The sequence below is a fragment of the Corapipo altera genome, unplaced genomic scaffold (assembly GCF_003945725.1).
Source record: "Corapipo altera isolate COAL_440 unplaced genomic scaffold, ASM394572v1 97, whole genome shotgun sequence".
NCBI lineage: Eukaryota > Metazoa > Chordata > Aves > Passeriformes > Pipridae > Corapipo > Corapipo altera.
Window position 1 is genome coordinate 367,937 of NW_020884998.1, and position 24,914 is coordinate 392,850.

At 36.4% G+C, this 24,914-nt stretch overlaps 1 pseudogene; it reads right to left on the reverse strand.

Annotated features, from left to right (window-relative positions):
* Positions 1 to 2,239: 2,239 nt before the first annotated feature.
* LOC113958503 lies at positions 2,240 to 24,908 on the reverse strand (annotated as a pseudogene).
* Positions 24,909 to 24,914: the final 6 nt, after the last annotated feature.

A 24,914-nucleotide genomic window follows, 5' to 3' on the forward strand; every position in this document is an offset into this window, starting at 1 on the left:
GTTTTACATGATAGCCACATTAGTCTTCCACTATGACCAGTGTGTGGATTTTTGATAAAAAGCTATTATTCCAAGATGTCTTACAAACGAAACAGAAACATGTCAAGATTATTAGTTTCTGTAACTAAATTTTCTTCCTTTTTTAGAGAGCAAAGAAATAATTCTGATAGAACATGTCATATTCATACTGAAAGATCACTTACAAGGACATACCAAAATCCCTCAATTTACTGCAGAATAACTGTACTGCCTGAGGCTGGTATAAAGAACAGATTAGAATTTGGCTCTATAAATCATACCTTATACATACAAAACCTGCTATCATCAGTCAGTCTTTTCAGTAAACTAGTTAATGCTGAATATTTCTGCCCATTTACAACAGGGTAATAAATATGCAAAAAAAAAAAATAAAGTGGTTATTTTGTATTCAAGATCCCATTTCTAATTAACTTATCAAGCCTATTATACAGCCTCCTCAAGCAACAGTGGGGGAAAAAAAAAGGAAAAAAAACCAAACAACCCAGCACATTAAAAATTCTAGTGGGCATGCAACTGCACCATGCTATGCCTGCAGCTCTGCTACTCCAAGATGTACTCTTGCCTGTTCTCAAATGCTAAGACTGAGCTTGGTGCTTATGTGAAAGATATAAAACCAGGGCAGAATGCTGCCAGAAATAATCTCTAGCAACTACTAGTAATTTAGTAAGTGATACAGATCATCCTTCACAACTTTACTGAATAAATTCCCTAGAAAAGCAGATTGTCAAGGTGACACCAAAATAAAAGCTCGGTTCACTTTGCAAGATTGGGACTGTTGATGTGAGTTTTGGCTGAATTCCAGTTTGGTTAATTAAATTCCACATACCTGCATCTCCTTTGCATCCCTTTGCCACTGCTAAATGCTATTAAACAACCAACGTGTTACATCAGTGTCCCCTGGGCCTAACATCAACATGGATCAAAACGTTTCCCCAGTGCAAAGTCAGTGAAAAGCAGCTGGAATCCTTCAGAATAAAGTACTGCTCTTGTCATAAATGAGTACTTGCCACTCAAGCAATTTCATGTTAAAGAACCATCAGATTGCTGTGCAAACAAGTTAATGCAATTTACATTGCAGCATTTTAAGGAAAGAAATTTTTCTCATTAGTAATAACGTAAGTGCTCAGTTGCAAATGTCCAACTATTATGCTTCCAGATGGAGAGGGACAAAGCGTTTATATTTTGTATGCATTTCTGTACCAAATCTAGAGGAAGATGAGGTTTGTTCTGCTCATCAGTTTCTAAAAATATAACAATTTTCTTCTCTGAAGAAAGTTTCTCTTTAATTCTTTAATAAAGGTTCTACCTATAAATTTCCAGTAGCTTCTCTCCACATAACTCTCTTACTAACATTTTCCTGTAAATCAAGAAATCTACAACTTACCTGAAGGGAAAGTTTTACCCTGTTGCAGTAGTATGTTTTTTACAATTGTGTGTAAGAGAACAGTGATTCTGTCTGGTAGAAAGTTGAGATACTAGGTTCTTTATCCCCATGAGTTTTTTAAACCATCATAGGCAAGTAATAAATGTGGAGTCTTGGAGCAAAACCATTTTAAAGTGAGCAATTTCTATTTGGGTAAATAAGGTTCAGATGTACTTAACCACTGAATTTTCAAGTCAAGTTTATTTGATGTCATATTTCAATAGTTTCTATTTTTACTTCAACATTGAATAATAATAATAATATGATAATAGACACATTTTGTCATAAAAAGTAACCATGAAGAAATTTAGTGAATATTTTTTACCACATTGAATGCCACAGCATCAGTAGATTTTCTTGAATCATTTACTGTTTTATACAGACTGTATTAAAAATGAAAGACGTAATACACAAACCACCTGTAGGGTTCACTGTCAGCTTTGATGCTTTTCAACAGATTCTGTCTTGAAATGTCAAACTCTTCATCAGTAAGTAAGCAGAATGTATGAGCAAGAGGTAACCAGACCAAAAATAAACATGTCCAACCTTTGTGCAAGATAAATCTCCACAATACTTTCAGCACACTGAAGTTACCACCTGTACCATACTGCACACAAAGTACTTTGGAAAGACCATACTAAGTTCTTTTAATTGCCACATAAAAGCCATTTCTTCTCTTCTTCCAGATAATCCTTGGCTTTCAGCACAAAAGCCTGACCATGCCAACAGCTTCTTTATTTGCTGGGATGCTCAGGTGGAAGTTTAAGCATGAAGAACCTAATGTTCCACAAGGAGTAATTTGAAGGTAAAGATGGGCTGGAAAGTGGTTAATGAGGTTCCTGAACACAGGTAATATTTCCTAGTATGTTTTCAGAGAAGTTGTTTGCCAGGGAAAGAAGAGCAGCAAAAACTACAGCCAAATACCTCACCAGTGTGAGGTCAGTGTATGTGAAGGTCCAAGCTCTTCTTCTGAATGCTGTAATAAAACAGAAACGTATCCGTCATTACTACCATCAGTAGCAGTGAATGAGCACCACACAAGCACAAGCAGTCAGTCTCTAGCTGTAGTGTTCACAAACCCAAAACAGCCAAACAGTAGGTCATCTTTCTCAATATCTCATGGCCCTGTCCAGTAGCAGAGCTAGACCAGAACACAGCTCTCCTGTTTGATTTTGGTTATAGCTAGCTGTATTCCCAAGTGAGGGGTTCTAGACCTAAAATACCTCTCCTTTTACACAAGCAAGGTGACACCTTCCACAATTTTTCTCCTACCACTGGAGTAAGTTAGTGGAGTTTGCACCATGTTTTTCAGCAGTATTTCTATTTCAGTGTCAGTTGTGCAGCTGTGGATATTCTTCTGGATATATCGATTCTTTGAAAATAAAACCTCTATACAGACAACTAAAGATCTAAACTCCTACCAAAAAAGTGTCCCAATCTACTTTTTAGTCTTAACAGGACTTATATGCACTTAGATCCTTTGAATACAATTGCACCAGCATGCAACCACATACACCAGAGATGCACAAATTTGCATGTGCATATAATTCTAGCTCAATGTACTGAAAGCTGCGAACTGGTCGGAATATACTGAAAAGTTCTGAACTTGCATTTGTCATTTATTCTACCTATTCTGCACTATGACTGAGGGACATACCTCAAACTAAAGAACTTAACCATAACAAGTTAATCCTTGACAAATACTGTTCAGGATTCATTCCATATTAAAATGTGAGGTCTGCCATATACTTACTATTGGTCAAAATTGTGCCCTGAGACAGTGGAATTATCATCTGATACTAATCAAAACCTCAGTTCTATCAGGTTAAGGAAATACCAAATCTAAAATCTAAACCTTTGGGTTCTGACACTTCCCTCATGCAAGATCAACCAAGAATACAGCTGTACACAAGCTAAAAGAGAACCCAGACTCAGACTTTTGGGTTAATCTCAGCATTTACCTAACACGAGACTCCAAAACTTACCAATTTATGACATAAGCTTCTCTGAATTTTGGGTTTCTCTCAAACGAATATTGAGGATCTATTTATTTTGACAGCAACAATCTGCAGACCTATCAGGTAAGATACTAAAACAATTCATCTACAGGAGGATTCAACCCACACAGTCAACAGATGTATTATCTTCTACATTTCCTCTGTAAAGTTAACTGTAGGCAGGCAGTAAGAAATCCTAATAGGTGAATTAGCCCACACATTTAAATAATATCTCATATGAAATTAGGATGTCTTGTAGGAATGCCCATCATTCTCCATTAAATATAGAATGGAATCTACAGAGAGGTCAGATTAAACAATTAAGTTGGCTAAAACTAAATTTTAGACTTAGCAATGCATACACCATACCAGTTTAAAAACTTCATGGTTGGTGATGCCAATATTTATGGGTTTTCTGTATTTGGGGTAGTGGTGTTTGGTGGTGGTGTTATTACAGGAATGCACCAAGCAAAAGACCTGAGGCACCCTGAAGTATGCTTAACTTAATAGAAAAGCATATCTTAACACTCCTTTTCCCTCACACCTAACAAGAAATTTAACTGGTTGACCTAGCATAGAAAAACATGCATTTTCAAGCTAAGATTTATACAAAGGATGAAACACTTTTCCACAAATTATTCTTAAAGCAGCACAGAACCCTCCCTATCTCTACTATCATCAGGATTGCACAATTTCCATGAAATTTTCTTGTAGTCTTTGACAGCAAGACTACAAAAAATGTGAACCCGTCAGATTTTGTGCCATCAGAAGCAGTCATCTGCCTCTTCCAAGTCACTAAGTAAGGCAGATATCTCAAGCAAATTTACATCTCCTCTTCTACATAGCTCTAACCTCTTGATAAGACAAAAGCGTTAAAGACTAACTGTTGTGAACAGCCCAGCTGCAAACATGTACATATACACACACACACACACGTGTCAATACACGTAGAGATACATTCTTTTGTAACTGAGTATCAGTAAGCAATTTATATTTATTCATGAACTATATCAAAATACAGTAAAGATTTAGATACCACACTGCTCTGTATGTTTCACCACTGCAGTTATGCCATCCTTAGTCTTGCTTACATTCAGACCCTTTATACCTTGCTGTTGAATATAGCACATTGAATCAGGCAATGGGTTCTGTGTTGGTGTAAAGAATACGCTTGGGGGCTAGGTTGGGTTTGTTTAGTTTTTTTTTTCTTTCTTTCTTTTTTATTTAGTATTCCTACACTTCATTGTATTTTTGATACAATTTCTGAAATTTGTGCTACATTCTATTGAGCTTAAAAATCCTAGGACTATTACAGACCCAAAATAAATTACTTAAGAAAAAACAAAACCAAAACAACCCTAACTGTATTTACCCAATTCAGGCAAATTGTTTCACAAGTGGCAATTTCAAACATCCAAACTACTTAGGTCTTGAACACTATGCAGAAATGAACTAAATATTTTTTAAGCATAGATTTCACATACAATGAAAGAGTACTTTCAGATGGTGTTATCATTTACTCTTACAGACACTGGTTAAAACATTCACTTCCTGATCCCATAGATTCTTATTATATAATGTTTTAAATTTATAAAATGTTTTAAATTTATTAAAGAAGAATTCTACTAATTTCAAATGGAACCAGTTTTACAGCAAAAGTTAAGCATGCAAGTGTTTATAATACAATGGTTAACATGCATCTAACAGGGCAAAGTAGGTTGGTGGAAGGAGGCATATTGATAATTTGAAAGAAACAAAATCATTGGTTGCTGTAAGTAGGGCTTATTACAAGTAAATGAAAAAGTATATGCTTTTAAAGTAATACTGCAAAAAGAGATGAAATATCATGGCAGGTATTACAGAATGATTTGTCTCAAAAAAGGATGCTTAGTAGTACAGGACTTAATGACAGCTCCCTGCCATGCTTTAGTTGTATCCAATAACTAAACAAATCATTGCAACAAGGCCAGTAAGTGATCATCTCATTATAGGAATTTCCTTCGTTTTTTGTTACAACATTTGGATAATGTTTACAATTCTGCATTTTTACACAGCTGCCGCAAAAACTAGGAAAAAGTTTTTTTCTCCTGTTATTCCATTACCAGATACTGAACACCTCTTGGTGAAGAGGGAACTTACTTTAAGCTCAAGGTATTTTATCTCTTTTGATAGATGCATTTCCAGTTTTTAATTCTGGCATCAAAAGGCTCTCCAAAAGGAGCACTGGCTTCGTAATCAGAATTACCTTTATTATAAGAGCTAAAGAACCAGAGTAAACTAACCTTTTTTTTCTTTTTTTGTTACACAAGGAACAAACCAAAACTAATCAAGCTGTCTTTCCACCAGCCACTGCACACCTGAAGAAGTGACTCCTGGACATTAGCTTATCTTAGTTTAAACCTTTTAGCTTTAAAACAAAGAAAATAAACAAAGCAAAGAGTACATTATTTAGTGTAAAGAGTTTAGACACACACAAATTTAACACTTAAAGGCTGCTAAGCACATACTTTCAACATGTACTTTGGTTTTACTAAGACCAGCTCATGCTCCCACTTATCACATGATGCACTCTGCTACCACTGCAAAATGAGATGTGCTAGCACTATCAAAAATGTGATCATTTCCTCAATCTGTGGGAGGGTGGAATCAAAACACTACAAACAAAGCCGTAGACAAAATCAGAGTGAAAAAGCAATGTGGTGCACCTAAAACACCAAATAAGACAAAGTTAGTGAATGAATACATTTTTGGTCTTTTTACATAAGTCATTATCACTTGCCTGAGTACCCTTTCACACACATGCACAGGTACTGCCACCTTCTACGGGATATTTTTGTATTTACCCTGTTAGTGTTCCATACATCTTGCAGAACAGTCTGTGTGGTAGTTAAATACAGAAAGAGCTGTAAATAGGGGACAGAAAGCAATTCCCTTAAACAAAAAAGCCTTCATAGAGCCAAGGTCCCAACACGAATATATGTAAAGTAAATGCTTGACTTCGGTAGGAGTGCCTACCTGGAAGTGTGGGGGTTTGTTGTTGTTTTTTCAAAGCCAACAGATGTACAGAATTTGTCTCACAGAAAGATTGTTTACAGTTACCAACTATATGAACAAAGTCAACATTCACATGGTGTCTCACTAGCATGTGTTTGCAAGTGCCACTATAGAGGCATAAGAGCAGACCTCACATTTGAAAGGCTTCTCGCCTCCCAGGAAATGGAAAGCAAAATATGAAGGATGCCGTATCTTCCAGGGGAACACAAAGTGTGTGTGGGAAATTCAGAAAAGTATCATCAGATTAGCATTTATAGCACATCCTCCAAGCCACAGCTCATCTTTTATATGATCCTGTTGCTTAGGATCCTGTTGCTAATCCTAAGCATGATCTTAGATAATGGTCTGGGCAGTAAAAGGTTGTAGTCTGTTTTACCAGTAGCAGACCTACTTCATCTAAATTTCGCTTCAACCATAAGTCTGATCAAGAAAGACTGGCCAGAACTATTTCCAAATTTAGTTTTGATCTTTTTTTCTGAATTAAAGTTGAGAGAGACAACTTTCAGTGTACTCTATGTCACCAATTGAAAACAAACAAATCCCCCACAAAGGGGAAATGTAGCAGAACAGGAAATTTTCAAGAAGCGATAGGAAATTACATTAAGGTAAAGGCATTTTAACTTAATGAAGAAAACACATGAAGAATTTTCTCTAACGATAGCAAGGACAATATTTAGGTCACAATGAAAAAGGAAAACAATGACTTTCAATAATAAAAACATTGAGACGTATATTCTTAAAGAACTAGCTTCCCCTTTCATTTACGTTCCCACTGACAAATTTTAATTTACAATATTTAACTTCATATTTGTATGAAAATTCTGAAAAATTAGTGTTACAGTGGAAAACCTGAAATGAACCTAACCACAGACTAAAAAAATGAAATGGAACCACAGAAAGGTCAGGGTTGAATGGAGGTCATTCAGTCCAACCCTCAAATAGGCAAACTTATTTTCATTTTTATAGCCAAAAGTAAAATAAATACCAATGAAAACATTTGAGTCCAAAAAAAAATAGTGAGAAATGAACAAATTTTAAGAATCCTTGGTGTTAAGTCCTAACTCCAACCCTGGTATAGTAACAATTCTCCTCAAGACATTTCACACCAACATTATTACAAGTAAGTCTACTGTGCCAGTTTTATTACTGTTATCTTTCAAGAATTACTGCAGGGGATATCACATTGCAAGACTACTGCATAGCCAGCATTCTGTATGCTTACCCCCAGTTGTCAACAGGGAAGTAAACAGGAAAGGGCTGATGACATTTTCAGGAGCAATTGTCAATGGTTTGGTTATCTAGACAATAAATTATATTTTCATAGGTAATAAGCAGCTTTCTAAAACTAATTACATGTGTTTGCTGTGGGTCACATAAGTAGTCATCAGTCATCAACAAGGAATAGGAGACAGTTCTAGATTTGCAATTGTTCTTCTAGTCAGTAACTTAGTGTCTTCATTTTTTGCATAAGTTTAATTTATTTTGTATGGGTTTGGTCACTTGTCTACTTATGCACCTAAACACCATTAACAGTGTCTAGCCACACTGCCCAGCCAGGCTCCCAGCATAAGTCAGTTGGCGCTTTTTTATCCATCACTCTCCTTCTTCTGTACCTTTAGAAGCCCTGTCAGTTGCCTTCCACATAAGCTAAGAATATTTAATAGAGCAAATGTCTGTCTTTGAAGACAGAGCACACTTGCCACCACAGAGATTGAGAGCCATCTGTCCCAGTAGCATGAGACGTCTATCAGCCCCCTTCACACCTAGGTTTCCTGCCAGACATCTGCCTACTCTCCTCTGTCACCATGTGTGATGCCATGTCTCCAATGCCATGGGATGCAGCACCACCCACAATGCTCAAGTGTTGGGAGCGCCGCACTCCTGCCAAACGACTGCAAGAGTATTCCATTTCTTCAACTTGACAGGAAGTTAATTCTGCCAATGTGGACAAAGGTGGATATTCCCTACTCACTATGCTGCCAGGTCCTATAGGACAAGTTCTCCACAAGCTATTTTATTTAAATATTACCACAAGCATCGAATTGGCCCCACTGTCCTGTTCACCCACCCACTGCACATAACAAGCAGCAGTTTTCACGACGCCATTAAGACAACATAGCACGTTTCCATCCTATTCATTCAGCTAAACTTATTTTCTAATCCTATAAAATGCTCAGTTCAGAAGAAAGGAGGAAGGCTTTACTTTTTAAATACCAACAAGATGGAGTAGATCCAACAGTTCCAAGCAGACAGTGCTACAAAGTACTTTCTTCAGTGTAATTTGGAATTTCTAATGCGAGTGCCTTTTCTGGCAGAATGGTAGACTTAATATAACCATGGCAATACAAAGTCTATGTAAACAAATCGCTTGACTGAGGCAGAAAGAACCCCAGAGCATAAGACACAGAGAGGCTGGGCCTTTGACAGAGATTCAACATTAAATTTCAAAACAAAACAACTGAAGCAGGAAGCTTTCCAGAAAATGAAAGGGAATGTAGTCAAGGTGGAAAAACAACTCTGTTATACTGAAAATCTTGAAATACGCCAGTATGTGCAAGTTGATTTTAAAAGTTTTGAGAAGACATTCCTATTTCTTCCCTAGCCATGGAGTACCAGAACAGAAAACGACTTATGAACTGGTTAAAGCCCACATCCCTCTGAACTAGCAGAGACATCCTTTTCAGTTAACAAGCCAGCAACATAAGATATCCTTGGTTTTGCAGTATCTATATCTTTAGATAGGTGTCTTCTGGACACAAACCCTAAACCAGGATCAAATATATCCTTAAAGATCAATATGCCTAACTGCCATTAAAAAAAACCCCAAAAAACATTTCTGTTAAAAATTTGCCTATTTTGTTAAATCAGGATCACAGTGTTTGGTTTTTGCACATTCAACATAAGAGGGAAAATTACCAGTAGGGGAAAAATACCCCTTTTCTCTATAAATTTTTTTTCACGTCACAAAAGAATCACTCCTACACAGCATTCAATATTCAACTGTACAGTACTTTTTTTTTATCTCCCTAAGCAGTTTACCTAAGTGGTAACATAAAGAAGAGATATATATGTAATCCACCTGTATGCATTTGCATCTGCTGTATCAGAGAGACCTTGTTTCCTACTCACAGTGCTGGTAATGAAAGGCTTTGATGCCAGCATGCATTCCCATGTGTTTCTGCAGAGCTAACTGTAAGAATGCTTCCTGTCAAAAAGGAAATGAACCTTGTCACAGCTGGAAAATTATCATCTATTCTCCCTGTATAAGTGGTCTGAAGGGATTACATTTCTCAGTCACTGTGTTAATTTAGGCTTTTAATGCCTTTTATCATGAGTATTTAAGGCTATTAGTTAGGAAAGATTGATATCACTACGGAGAAGAGCACAAAGATTCCTATCAAACCCATATACAACGAAATACTTCAGTCACTAGTTTATTATTATTCAATTATTTACTTATATTCCCGAAATGACAGTTTGCTGTGTCAAATTAATTTACTAGCAGCCAATACTGCATAACGCAACATGATCATATCAGATTGTGGTATTTTTATGTTTGAATGGTCCACCTAAGTTTTCTAGAAATTATTTGTCTCTGCTGTGTAAACTGCTACTCTTTCAGGCCTGTAAGTGGAATTTATTTAAAAGGGGGAGGGAAAAAAAGCGTACGAAAATTATGTATGTGCTTATACACAAAGAGAATTCCTAGGAATAAAAATTGTAAAACATCTGAAAAGACTGATGCAGATCACAGATGCGGTGTTCCAAGTTCCTTGATTTTCCAGATTCTTCCCCATACCATGCTTAGAATACCTCAAAACCATTTAGCTCTAAGCACTTAGAGTTCCTCAAATTTCAGCAACAGAGGAAGCACTGGCTATTCACAAATTCAAACACAAGTCTTTAATGCTGTAAAGTCACATCTTTAACACACAGTCATTTCAAAGGGAGAAAGACAAGCATAGAAGTTTAAAATCTTTGCCTTGTGGAAGTCAATTATAGCAGGTTTAAAAAGGTGCACCTCTATCCAGATTATTGACAAGCACTCAGTAAAAGGACACATACTTGTAAATAATTAATTACCGAGTAAATACTATTTCCAAATACATGCATTACATTCACATGTTGGATGTAATAAACAGGATTACTCATTCTTTAAACACTTTATTATGAAAGCACAGGTATTTTCACAACAGATTTACGAAGGCAATTAAAGTCCAGCTATTTTGAAAACAAAGCATTTTAAAAAACAAGGAAATTAGTTTATATTATACTCAAGAATTCTACTGGTAAAAGTATTTCTGCTAATTCTAAAGTAAGAGTGAATCATACAGTTGATATTTTATGCAACAGTGTTCAAACAAGAAAGATGCAAAAGGGGGTTTAATCTTCAGTTGTTTGTGTGGATTAACACTTTCTTGCACAACAAAAATGAAGCTTACATTGCTCAAAGAATAAAAGCCCCTAACTTGCATGAGAGAACTTAACTACTCAGGGAAGTTGTTGAAGTGCCTGATGAAGAGAAGGTGCTAAAATAGTGACCTCAGTAGAACCAAGGGCCAACATGGAAAAATCTGGGATTTAAACAGCAGGCTTCAAGATGAAAGCCAACTCTGAAAGTCAAGCTGTGCCATTCTGTGTAACTATTTGTAATAATTTCCCCCACTTCCCTGAACATTTGTCATCTTAAAAGTAGAAAAACCATCACAAAAAACCTCCCAAAAAGTCAAAGATCTAGAGTTTTAACTCCTACAGGATAGGCAGAACCTTTTTAGAGCTACGAAGCGGAGCCCAAAAATGCAGAGGCTATTTTCTGTAATACTCTTCTGAATCCAAGTGTAGTTCAAAGGGGTAACATACCAATTCATGGACTTGGAAAATATTTTTTTTTCATTTCTACTCATTTAAATGAGAATTATAACTGTATATTCAATGCATTTAAAGTCATTACATAATGACTTCATAGAACAACCTTTCTGAAATGCTTTGTAGAAAACTAATGCTTTTTGGAATTTCTAGCTATTTCAATTACTCTTTAAAAAGAAAGTGTAAACATAACTGCCTACTTCCAGCCCATCTAATAGCTTTAAATGAAAATTTCAGAATTCTGATAAAGTTACCATCGTAGGCAGCACTTGCAGTGCAAAATCCCCAGAAATAGATATGTTCTCTTTTTTTGAAGGAGAAAAGGAGGGTTGGTTAAGTCTTCTAAAGTTAAGGGACAAAAGTCCAAAGGAACCTGGAATATGGATGATTCAGCCTTTCATTCCTGACATATAGATAAGGTGTATCTACACAGTGGGACACTCTAACCCATTTAGACCAAAGGGTCTTGAATTCCCTTGATCGAGTTTTAGACCACATAAAGGTCCCACAAGCATTCTAACACTTAGGATTTTAATGAAAACCATTAAGGCAAGACTATCAATAAATCAGTCCTGTTAGGAATCAGCTTCATTCTTCCCAGTTAGCTTTTGAACACTGATTATAGGAGCTGATATTCATAGATGCCACTATGATCTGCCCTTCTTTTATAGGAACTATTGGATAGAACTCAGCAACTGAAAAGAATAGACTGCCCTCTCTCTGTGGCTTCTTGCTAACTACTTTATCTCTAACTTAAACAGAACCACAGCCAAACATTTTCAAGAAATTCACAGTGATAGGTAATAGTCAGCATTTTTCCATACAGTCACAAAACCCCCCCACTATACTTCCAATCAGTAATGTGGTGTGCCTCCATAAAGTTTTAGATGACAAAACCGTACTTTGTGGCTGAAATAAGGCAATAAAATTTGGTTATATTGTTTAGCATCACTAGAATTCCCTGTGAATTCAGAACTCTAACTCCTGTGCTCTGTCAGCAGTACACACAAGCCACCCTTGTACATGAATGTATTAATTATACATGAATTAAAAGCATCACTAACTTTAGTGTATCCTCAGATTTATTTTCTGATGAGAGAAAAACGTCTGTGAGACGTTTATTCTGAATTGTAATATTACATTAACTTGCAACATAGAAAATAAATATTTGAAACACATTAAGTAAGACTTAGGTGACACTAATTAATATTGTCATGGGGTTTGGTTTTTTGGTTATTTTATCCTTTAAAATATATCCAGAACTAATTGCCACAGTCATAAAAATCTTAAACCTTCATACAGAACTGCGCTTTTTATAAACTTGACATAGATTTTACTAAATAAATTTTACTGCTTAATACCAAAAAGAATGAAGACTTTCAATTCGGACATTCCAGCTATCCTTGTAGCAAAATAGGTAGAAATCATCATTTTAAACTCTCACGTCGGTATGTAGCTCACACTGAGGATCTCAGGCAAGAAAGAAGACTAGAAAAGCGTTTGAAAAGTAAAAATTCCCTTCGGACGTTGTTCATTTGCTGCCCCCTCCTGGTGAAAAACAAACAAAGCGCAACAAGACAGCAAGGAAAAACAGCTGGTTTTCCAAGTCCCGTTAGGAACACTTCACTGGTAACCTTGTGACGGCAGACCTTTTTCAGTTTAAAAGAATTTCTTAAAGTTTTGCAGCATCAATAGACTCTCAAATATGCTTCCCAAGTGACTGTGTTAGGCATAACGAGAGACAATGTTGGGACAAAGAGAAAATGAGGCCACTTACTTTGGCATACTGGAGCTCTGTGTGGTGGCACAGCCCGCATGCTTGGAGTCGCAGTCAGCATGGCAGTGCTGTCTCGAGGCCATTCTGCCATCAGCTGCTCATTCTGTGCTGCAGGACACACAGCTGGCTGGAGCTGTGTGCAATTGAGCTCACCACAACTGGAGACAGATCCCATTCTGCCGCGGGGCCAGGGCCTTCAGCAGAAAGAATTAAGAGACAGCCACGGGCAGGTACTACAGCTAATTGCTGGTTTCAGGAGTTTGCACTTCAGGGGGGCTGTAAGAAAGAAACGGTGTTGACATGAAGTTTGTTTTGCTGTACAAAACTAAGTCAAGCAAAGCTCAAGTCAGGATTAGGTATGAAAAGTTCAAGTTCTTAATCTTTGCGGTAATTACAAGCAGCATTGCAGGGAGAGGTCCAGAGACCCAGTCCAAAATGTGCCCTTTGCTTTCGAAACAGAAAGGAAGTGCATTCATCAGATGACATGTTTAACATGTAACCTCAGAAAAAATTTGGATTGTCATACTCCACTGGTTCAAAAATAACTGTGGCAATGATACAATAATATAATGTGCTTAACCTTATACTTCTCCAACTTAAAACAAAGGCAAGTTTAGTTAACTTACTGCTTCATTTAAAAAACAAAAAAAAACCCAAACAAAAGATGGATGCCTAAGTGAAAGGTACACCAGCAGCACTCTGGTCTACTCACTACCTACTAACAAAGCTGCTAGCTTACTTCAAGTAATTAGGCCTTTGACTAACCAAATCCAAATTCCACTTTCGCTTCTTTTTTCATTGTACCAATTTCAGCAAGCTCCTAAAACATGTGTTTATTTCTTTCCACGCAAGCAATACCAACATCAAACCAGGAAATCCAGATTCAGCATAGATAAATACTTCAGCCCTAGAAAACAGTGGGATAAAGAAGCTATTTGGGGAAAAGTCTGACAACTTGAATTAATTTATAGTACACAACTGTAGAAGTGACTTCTCTAGTTAAACTATTGTGAAAACGTTTTCTAATAATGTATGGTCATTAACAACAATAGAAAAAAGAACACGCCCAAAACCAAATTCACATACTTAGAAGAAACCTAGAGAAACAGATGTACACAAACTTCTCTATCTAAAGATTAGGAAAGTTATCAGAATATTTTGTAATGTCAACTCTATGGACAGGTGGCTACCAGAGATTACTATTTCTTCATCAAAAAGAGAGATCTTTTAGGAATAATAGGGAAGCATCAAATGCCTTCTCAACTTCTCCTTGGAAGAAAGGATGCACTTGAGGTCAGGAAAAGTGTTGGTGTTAACTCTTTAAACTGTAGATAAGTAGAATTTTACACTAACTAATAAAATTGGTGTTCAATAAACATGTCTCTTAAAAATGCAGCCTTGACTACAAAGGAAGCTGTTTTTTCACCTGGTTAACTTGTAGAATTCCAAGAAGTCTCACAGCACCTCTCTTGGTTCTTCCAAGAGCTTATCTCAGTGACTCCACTTTGTTGTTTCTTGTAACAAAATGTAATAGAAAACCTTTAGCAGCACCTTTTGATCAGTGCCTGGTTAATTTTTTCAAAAGCCTGGTACTATATCATAAACCAAGTAGAAGGCAGCTATTTGAACAGGGTACCTTATTTTGTTCAGGATACTCAGAAGCAACTTTCTTATAAAATAAGTAAGTAAATAAGCAAACAAATACATGGGCCAGACTATCAAAAGTTCTGCAATGAAGGAACAAAATAGTAAGTTTTGCTGTAATAGAGGTGGTACCTATTGTAGGTATTACATTTAAATTAACTTGAATTCTTCTTTCTAGTTGCTTTTGTGTTGGAGCACATGGGATTATCTCCAGGCTTCTTTCTTCTGTCCCTCTCTTTCATTTGTGGGTTTGTTTTTTTATGATGGATTTGTTTGTGATGTCCACTCATTTGATGTCTGGTTTTGAATACTTGGTCCCAAAATGAAGACAAAACTGATGTAGAAGTTCTGTGATATTCCATACGCTCCTTCAGTGCTTCTCTGGATTGCCAATTAAGAAATAAATTACATAAACTAATTAAAAAAGAAACACAAAATACACTATCAACCAATATTTTATAATACCATCAGTGATGGAAAGACTTAAAAATCTCAGATTTATACTTTCAGGTGAAAGACAAAGTTGTAGAGAAAATAAACCTTGCTCCTCATTTTGTATTACGTTTGTGAAACACACATAAAATAGAGCTTCTCAAAAAAAGCCATTTTTTGGGGTTGTCTTTTGTTCATTTTCTTGTGTTGTTTGTCTGTTTTTTACCCTTTAGGACAAAGTTAGATCCAAGTTAAATAGAAGTGATTTTGAGGAAAGAACTGCTCTATTTTACTTTTGCATATATTGCAAATACAATGAATAGGCAAGTGACTTAGAGAAATGTTTAACTGCCATTCACACACACCCAGGAAACACAGATTGTCATTACTGGATGTACAAATGCATTATAAAATTGCTAAAGTTCTGCTTGGCTCAACAAAAGATAAAACCAAAATTAGGTAAACACAAATTATAATCATAAAAATGACAGCATTTGGAAAGTCACTACTGTGTTTGACACACTTGCCACGACAATAAATATCCCTTTCCTTTTAAAAGTGACAATGCAGGAAGGAAAAACATGATTTTCAAGTATCTCATTTGACCTGAATCCATTTGGTTTACCAGATTACTATGTATTTATCATCCAAAAGCTTTATCCAACAACACACATTTTAAGTAGTTGTCTTTTCTAAAGTTTCCTCAGCAAAACTTCTAATGATCACTATATGTGCAGATAAAGAACAAACAACCATTTCACATAATACAGTTACTATATAGCAAGGAATTGACTTATGTCATGAATGTCCAAGTATTGTTAAAATAGCATATAATTCTAATTACACTGTTAAGACTAATACAAACATCAATGAAATGTCAGCCATTTCCAACCTAAAATATAAGCTTAAGAAACACAGTGCTGCATATATACTTCATAAAACTAGGGGGAAAAAAAAATCTATTACATGATTGAGAAGATAGCCAGTGTTTGCTTCAGAGTAAGTTAAATACTTTAATCCACAGCAGTATTTGGCACAGAACCACTTAATTTGACATAGTTTGTATATTACTGCTTTTGTATTAGCAACAAAGTAGCAAAGTACCCCAAATTCTCTTTTCCCTCCCCCCTAGTTTATAAACAAGATATAAAATCTGATGTTAATTGCTAAATAAATAAATCAATCTCAAAACAGTTGTACCAACTCTGAAGATGACTTGTAAAAACCAGCACTTGGTAATGTGAGACATTTCAGCACACTCTTATTTACAGAAAGAAAAAAATAAAGACTTTTTTTCCTCACCCAGTTTCATCAAGCCTTATGTATTAAATTGCCAATTCTTTTTAATGTGATGACACAGCAAGCATCAGATTACAAGAACTGCTGGATTATGGAGTCTCTAGTGACTGAGAGAAAAGGAAGAATAAATTGCCAATTTTGTGACCATTTACAGATTAAAAAATTATTCAAAATCTTATGGGTTCTTTTCATATGCTGTATATAAGACAGCATTATGAATAAACAAACACTTACCTGACCCTCCAATTCAGTGTACACCAGTTTCTCCACCACGGTTCAGTGGTCAAGGCACCACCAACACATGTAAGGATATTGTGATGGAGTTGAAGCCAGTGACCCTAAAGGGTCTACATGTAACAGGACCTAAGGAAAAAACAGGTGAACTTTTATATAGCCACGTTCTGTATGGTACATACATGGTGTATAGCAATGTACAGCCTAGTAACTCAGAACACACAGCAGCTGCTAAAGAAGATGCCATTTTTCGTAATTCATTTTAGTATGTTAAGATAGACTCACAACATATCTCCCACAACACAAAATACAATCTATATTAAAAAAACTCAAATAAAATTTCAATCCACTGAGATTGCTAAACCAAGAAATAAAAATTAGGAATTGCAAAAATTAAAGTTGCCTTGGTAACCTTAATTTCATTGTTTTTTGTGTATCTTCTCTGTTCTCTAGAGAATAAAAATGAAGCAGTACCCATTCTACACACTGCATTTCAAAAGGATCACTGAAGGCAGAAATTTATATACAGTCAAGTCAGGCAATTGAAGATTTTTCAAGTGTACCCACCCACACAGATGAGTACTTGGTTTTTTAACCTGTGTCAAGAGTTTTCTTAACTTTTTTTTTTTGTGGTTTTGTTTTCTTTTAAATGTTTAACAGGTTTTAGGTTTTATTTTTTAAATCAAAATACCTAAGAAGTTAAAACATAAATTCCAGATTTCACAAAAGGAGATCATATGTATATGGCAGAAACCTCTGATGCTTGAACTGACTGTCGTTTGAACAATGGCAGCAATAGTACACAGAATTGATTGTGTAGCCTATTATTTTAGTGCTGGTTCACACGTCTGAGACTAAATCCTTTCTGTCCACTTCAGACCAAACTGCTGCCCAAGTTATTCTCATTTTCTGAGACTTCCCATTATTTTACTCACTGCCCACTTTGCCCTGTCCCAGTAGCAATTTTCCTAACATGCCAAATTCTGCTTAAGTTCATCTCCTCATTTCAGTCTTTTCCTCTAGTAACTTCTCACAGGTTTTCTAGCTCCACCAGTCTTCAGTATTCAATTTTTTTTATATGCTGTCTACAAAAGAATTAAAAATCTTTGCAAGCCAGGTATCAAAGAAAACTGGCAAGTTTTCTCGGATCCTGTCCCCGCCTTCCTAAAACAGTCTGTCACACCCAGCTTCCTGCAGTAAGGTATCATCTTTGTTCACTGCATTTTTCAGAGATTGTGAAGACGGCAAATCTCAACAGATTTTTGCATCAGGAACGTGGCCTTTTGTCTATTCCAATAGATGACACCATCTGAAAAACGCTTATATATTTCCTGCAAGCCATGGACTATTAGGGCTTTTTAAATAAAAGGTAACCACAGTCCTACGGTTTCCACTTGAAAACATTATGAACAGGTTTTCTCCATATGTATTCTAGAAAATTGGCCGAAACATTTTGGTTGACTTGTTCTTAAAGGAAAAGTTTTAGTTGTAGGCAAAGAACATGGTGAGAAATTTCAGTCAAAACAGTTTAAACAAACAAACAAAAAAGCAAGACAGAAGAACTAGTGAAAACAGTATCTTCTAAACAAATAACAACACTGGTAACACAGCAGACCACCTAGAGTTAAAAAAAATGCAGTGTGGTTTCATAACTCTCAATACGAAGTGTGCAGTTATAATATAGAAGTGAGAGATGTAGGTACATAATAAATTCATTACTGATTTCAGTGAAAGGAGCCACCTTTAACATAATATTGGGGAGGGTATGTATATATCAGCATGAAGAACTGCTGCTAGAGATGTACAGCCTTTACCACTGTTAAAGAAACTTAGAAAATCAAACATTGATGGTGTAAGAATGCACAGTTCCTCTCCGCTCCATTTTTGTTCACCCTCCAAGAGACAAAGCTAGATAGAGTTCTTTGAAAGTTGTTTTAGGACTTAAGAAGTATTGAAGCCAGGTACAAGAATTGCTCATTTGATGAAGTTGAAGTTAATATATATTGATTGATAGGCTGCTGTACATTTCCCAGTAAGATTCACCTTGCTTCAGTTAATGAGATTAACCGAAGCAGTCCGAAATCAGAGACATGGGGACAAGTCTCTTCACATAGCTCTGTTCTACCACAAGTCTAGGTCTTTCTTTGTAGGTCAAGATGTGAGGAATTGAAACTGATAACAGCATGAACTGCAACATGCACTTTTGACATTGTTAAATGTCCAAAAAGGAATCAGAAAGAGACTGAACTCTTGGGTCAAAACAGACCTAAATTGAATATTGAACCTGGTCATCATTAAGACTATTAAAATTCTGGTGTTATTTCAGTTACATTGACACAAAGCTAAATTCAGAACAGCTTCAGACATGAAGCATTCTTCAGCTTCGACATGTTAAGCAGTACAGTATCCCCCACCCCCAGTCTGATAACACAACAAACAATAAAAGTGTGATGTAATACAGTCTTCCTTGTATGAAGAAAGGATACCTGCTTCTTGCAGATGGAAATAAAGCTGTCACTGAGTAAGATGAAGCAAGACTGCTAAGTAAGGAAGATAAACTTATCACTACTAACTTAACAAGGAAGAATTTCCTTTTAAACCAACAGACAACTAGCTATGCAACCAAGCAATTGTCAACTGCCAAAATAAACCCATCAAAACTCAAATCAACATAAAAACTATCAAAAATCCAAGCATCTCATCATGTTCTGCATCCAGATCCCCTGTATTGAGTGTTGTTGCCTTCTTTTTTCCTCTACCTACTTAGCTGCTCAGTTGCTATCTCAGTGCAGCTGCCACAGCCCACCGCCACTTTGTTTAGTGCCTTCAAGCAAACTGTAAGAACTGTAAGAAGTTCCTGGTCCTTCCCCCCGTCATTCAAAACACAGTTTCTAATCTAACTTAATGAGTTTTAAAGCCTTCTTGCACCAATTAAAACAAATTTACTTGTAGGTACACTTGCATTAAGCAAATATTTAGCAGTGGGGGGAAAAAGGGAAAATAACTGGAAAAATCATCTCTCGCATCTTGCATTCAGTACATCGATACAGTTTGAAAATGTAACTGTGGTTCCACAGATGTTTGCAGACCTTAATCCATTCCTTGGCTGTATTAAAGGCCACAGTTTGTTACAACAGGTTAAAATCAGAATAAATACATTAATTTAAAATAGAAGAAAAACATTTATCCATGTTAAACAATTATTAACATAAATATTCAAACTGAACTCCTGTGTAGTTTAAAAGTATTTTGTGCTTATTAAGTAACATGACACCAACTTTGGCTGAGATGCACAGTATTTCAGAATAAAGAGCAATTATTGATCATGAAGACATAATTTGACCATGGGGCCTTTGGCAGCAAATCCAAAGTTAGCTCAGCTCTACGAATGCTTAATGCACTCCCAATGTCAAAACAGAACAAAAAACCAAACCAAAACACAATAACAAGGAGCTCTCAAAGATTTCAAACCACAACTTAAAATGAGTTAGCAAAATATATCCTTACAATGGAGTTATTCTGATGTAAAACATAAAGCATATGAAAAATATTGAAGGAACAGATACTCAGGAAACATCAAAATACCCAAGCTTCAAAGGATTACTTTTAGTGGCATACACAATGTACTTTACATGTCCATTTTATTCTAAGTACATTTGCTAACAGTCTAAATTTGGTCTGGAGAAACTACTGGTTGGAGGTTGCCAGTTTTGCAGAAAGAATTTCAGTTTAGTGGGAAATGGAAGCGAGACCACTAATTGTTTCCTGTAAAGGTTTTAATATAAAAATCACTCAACTTTTGTAGCAACTTCTGAACTCTTTTTTAAGATTTGAGATTCAAAGGCCCAAACTTATGACAGGCAGCGTGAATAATCTTTCCGGTCTTTTGCCTCTATCCCTGATGCAGACAGAAGACTTTCACCATACAGCCTACACAACTATCAACAACTGTTTTAATTTAGAAAAGCGAAAACCAAATAACATCACATAATCTCATACAAGAATCTCCCAGAATGACAAATTGATAACTTTGTCCCAAGTAAGAAATTAGGAAGGAACTTCAGTATTTTAGCAATTTGTACATTTTTTCCCAGTAACCACTTAGGCTTTCACATAGGTCAAAAGCTACAACAAGTATATTGTACCAAATAACTAGCAATTAACAGCTGAAACATGACACTGTGTTAAACACAAGCTTATGCAAGTGCGAAGCTACTTTTAAAACTTGTTTCCAAAACTATCCCCATAGCAAGCAGGAAGGATCTTACGCCCATTGTATTAGCTCTGCAAGCACAACAAATCAGCAAGGGACAGTTCCTTATCATGTTACACATTCTTCCTTTAATGGAAGCTTCCTTTAATGGAATGAAATACCTCAGAAAAGTTTGAAAGTTTCTTAGTTTCTTTAATGTTTTTTCTCCACTTCAAAAATTTATAGAAATTAGCATGCATTAAAGAAATATTTAGAAAGGCTTCCTTTGCTCACATTTATCATAAAAATGTAAACAATAATCAGAACAAATATAAGATATTTGCAATTCTATAATACTACCGACTATTTAAAAATTATTATTTAATCTATTAAATTTTTCACCAAAAAGCTAAAATTAAGTAAACTTTCTGCATGTTAACATAACAGTGAATGGTAAGTTATAATTTTCAAAATTCATTGCCCTCAGACATAATGGAAATTGTCAAAAGAGTATCTCGAAAAATCTAGTCCCAGGTTTTCTCACTTCAGTTGTAAGGAAGATGGATTTTTGATCCCCACGTCTCCCATCAAAACGGAATGAAATTACTCATTCAAGAGGCAATTTATAATTTGTTAATAAAAACCAGATATCCTTTCACTTACAAAAACATAGTTTGTATAAACACTCATGAATCTTTTCGCTGTTGTAGTCAACTTTATTTTGAAATACTGTGAATTGCAGCTGTCTTTCCAAGTGGTTTCCTTCCCAATCCCTCAGAGAAGTTATACTGGCCTGCAGCCTTGTTGTTGGCTTGCAGTCACACACAGTCAAGTGGAGATGCTGTAAGTTCTTGTGAAGCAAATAAAATATTTGTTTTGCTTTTAGTTCTAAAAATTACTGTTTTTTCAATCAATTTTTCACCAGAAAGCCTGCTATAACCTTCTATAAGAATTCTATCTCTGGCCCTTTCAAATAGTAAAAAGCCTCATAACAACCCAATGTATGCCAAAGACAATGAAGACATCAAAATTAGACTGCCTAACATATAACCAATCTAAACACTTCAAAACCTTTACTGTGACACAGATGCAATGCTTGGCCTGGCTACAATCACTGGAAGCCCTGTCATTGCACATTCCCCAATATTCCTAACATTGTCAGTTTTCTTACCTGACCACTGCCACAAACTCCAGAGCACACCCATGAGCCATCACCTTATTTCACAATTCCCTGTTTTTTTCACTAGGCCCTACTGAGCAATCAGAACCAAATCAGTAGTTCAAAGCATAAAGCAGGAATTTTGTTCATATTAACAGAAGCAGGCATAAAATCAATTAATCAGTGCAATCACCTACAACACTGAAAGTTAACCAGAACAATGCCCAGACTACCTTTGTACACAGTCTTTCAAGATTTTACCTACTGACTAAATGCATAGCTTTATTGAGGGCAAAACACTTGGAATTAGTAACAGAAACATTATTTAACTAATGAGAGAAAAAATACAAAAAAGTATAATAAGTAAATAAGCAACATCAGTAGTTAATGCAAAGGTGAACAGCACGAGAATACTGGAATAATGTCCTTTTGTGATTTAGGAGACACAGATTATGTTACTCAGTCAAGGTCTTCCATTTATAAATGGAGACAATATTTAGCTATTAGCAGTGTCACAAAACTTGAAAAAGCTAAAAAAAGCATTAACCTTGATAGAAGTACCTTTACAGTAATGTTAGAGCCATTAAAAAGCTAATAATACTGAAATAATTGGAATATGATGGTCAACTACTCCTAGAAACATTCAGAATCCAAAATATGAGATAGGATTTTTCAGAATGAAGGAGTATCATCTAAATGTGAACATTTACAACACATTTTTAGAATTTTTGCAATTCTTACATTTTCTTTGCTTAAACTAGCATGAAGATATTTTACAGCAGCGTCTGATGGCAACATTTACAGCTCACACTGAAACTCTGTAATAAATTTTGTATTGACCAAATAAAGTTATTTGCACAGATAAGTTTATAGTTGAGGAGGCAACTGTATGAGAATGAAAACCAAAATCTGACTTACTGGTAAAATCACTGTGTGGACATCTAACCATATCCCGATAATGGTAAGCAAGCTACATGAAGATTTCTTATCTGCTCAGTTTCAGAAGACGACAGATATACCATGCACTGGGACGAGGTTTCCTCTAATGGTTGTTTTTATTCACTCTCCAGGCATCTTGTGACATAAAAGTACTTTCGCAGATGAGGCACTGGTAGGTTTCTTTTATCTGCTTTTGTGATTTTTCAATGATTTTCCATTAAGATCCACTTGGTCATGGGACAATAAATACATTTAAAACCACGATCCACATCATGACCCTTTCAATGGATTCGCTCAGCATCTAGTGTTCTATTGCACATGTTGCAAAAGTGCTGCCTTTTCTCAGAAACCAGCTTTAAGGCGCACAAGCATCTTCCACAGAACGAGCTGACTCTTCACATCAAGCTTGCAGCTATTTTTGTTGTAATGTTTACACCTCGATTCAGCTTTAGTGGTTTTTACCTGTCCAGCAAAGGTCTGAGTCCTAACACTGTAAAATGATAGAGATGCTAAGACTCACAGACTGGGCTTCTCCATCCTTTCTCTTGGAATATAGAAGAGAAGTCAGCACTGCAGGGTTCCTCAAGCTGCAAATGAGCTGCTGCTTCTCCAAACAAGGTGTTCACAGGAGTGAGAGGCATAAGGATTATGCTCAGGCTCATGTTACAATAGTGAGGACTCATATTTTGAGGCATCTGATACACAGGCAACAGGACAGTTATTTTTTGCAAGAGTTTATTTGCTTTCATTATTTTCATCTCCCATGCTATATGACTCATTTTCACTTTTGTCCATGTTAAGATACCCTGAAATTTGACCTGCCATATCTGTCTCACACGTTTGAGCCAGGTGCATCCTGATCTTACTTTTGATCCTCCTTATTAAATGGCAGAGCTTGCACCTGTGTATCTCCACCTGAAATATTTCCACCAGACCAGGCAATCTGGGCTTCAAAAAAGCACAGCGGCATGTTGTGATGTCCTTGAGGTGATGTGCAGGTGCATTGACAGAAACCATTGGTATTTGTAGTTAAATTCATTCATTTTCTGTAGTTGCTAGTAGACAAATCTACAAAAGACAATAAGCAAAAGAGTTAAAACTCACTTATCCAAACTCTAAGGAGTCTCTAAGGCACTCTAAGTGTCCTAATGAAAAGCTAACGTGCAGTGAAATCCAAATTCAGATTCCAGTCCTTGAGATGTCTACAGATTTTAAGACTATTTGAAAGAAGTGAGAATTCTTCATGAGAACAGTGATGCCATAAATGACTACTCAAGTCACCTGTTGAAATTAAAAATTAATACAGGTTAATAATACAGCATTTCTGTGTTAAGTTTACAGCAGATCCTGTTAAGAGACCACTGCAATAGTAATTTTAAATCTAATACTGATCTTAAAAGCCAAGCACGCTGGTGAGGAATCTGCACCCCTCCAACCCGACAGCCATCATCACAAGCACAACCCAAACACAGCCCAAGATCCCGCCGCCAAAGCCCACCGGCCTTTTCCCAGCAGCCTGGAAAGGCAAATTAAGCGGAACAACACCTTACAACAAGACCATGAAATCACAGAATGGTTTGAGTTGGAGAGGACCTTGAAGATCACCCAGTTCCAACCTCTGTGCCATGGGCAGGGACACTAGAACAGGATGCTCCAAGCCTCAGCCAAGCCAGACTTCAACACTCACGGGGATGGGGCATCCACAGCTTCTCTGAACAAACTATTCCAGCGCCCTTCCCCCCCTCCCCATCCCTGGATATCCGAGCCAAAGCCACTCACTCCCAGCCGCCTCCATTCCCGCCGCCTCCCCCCTGACGCCCCTGGGGGAGGAGGCGGAGCCTCCGCCGCGCTCGCGGCCC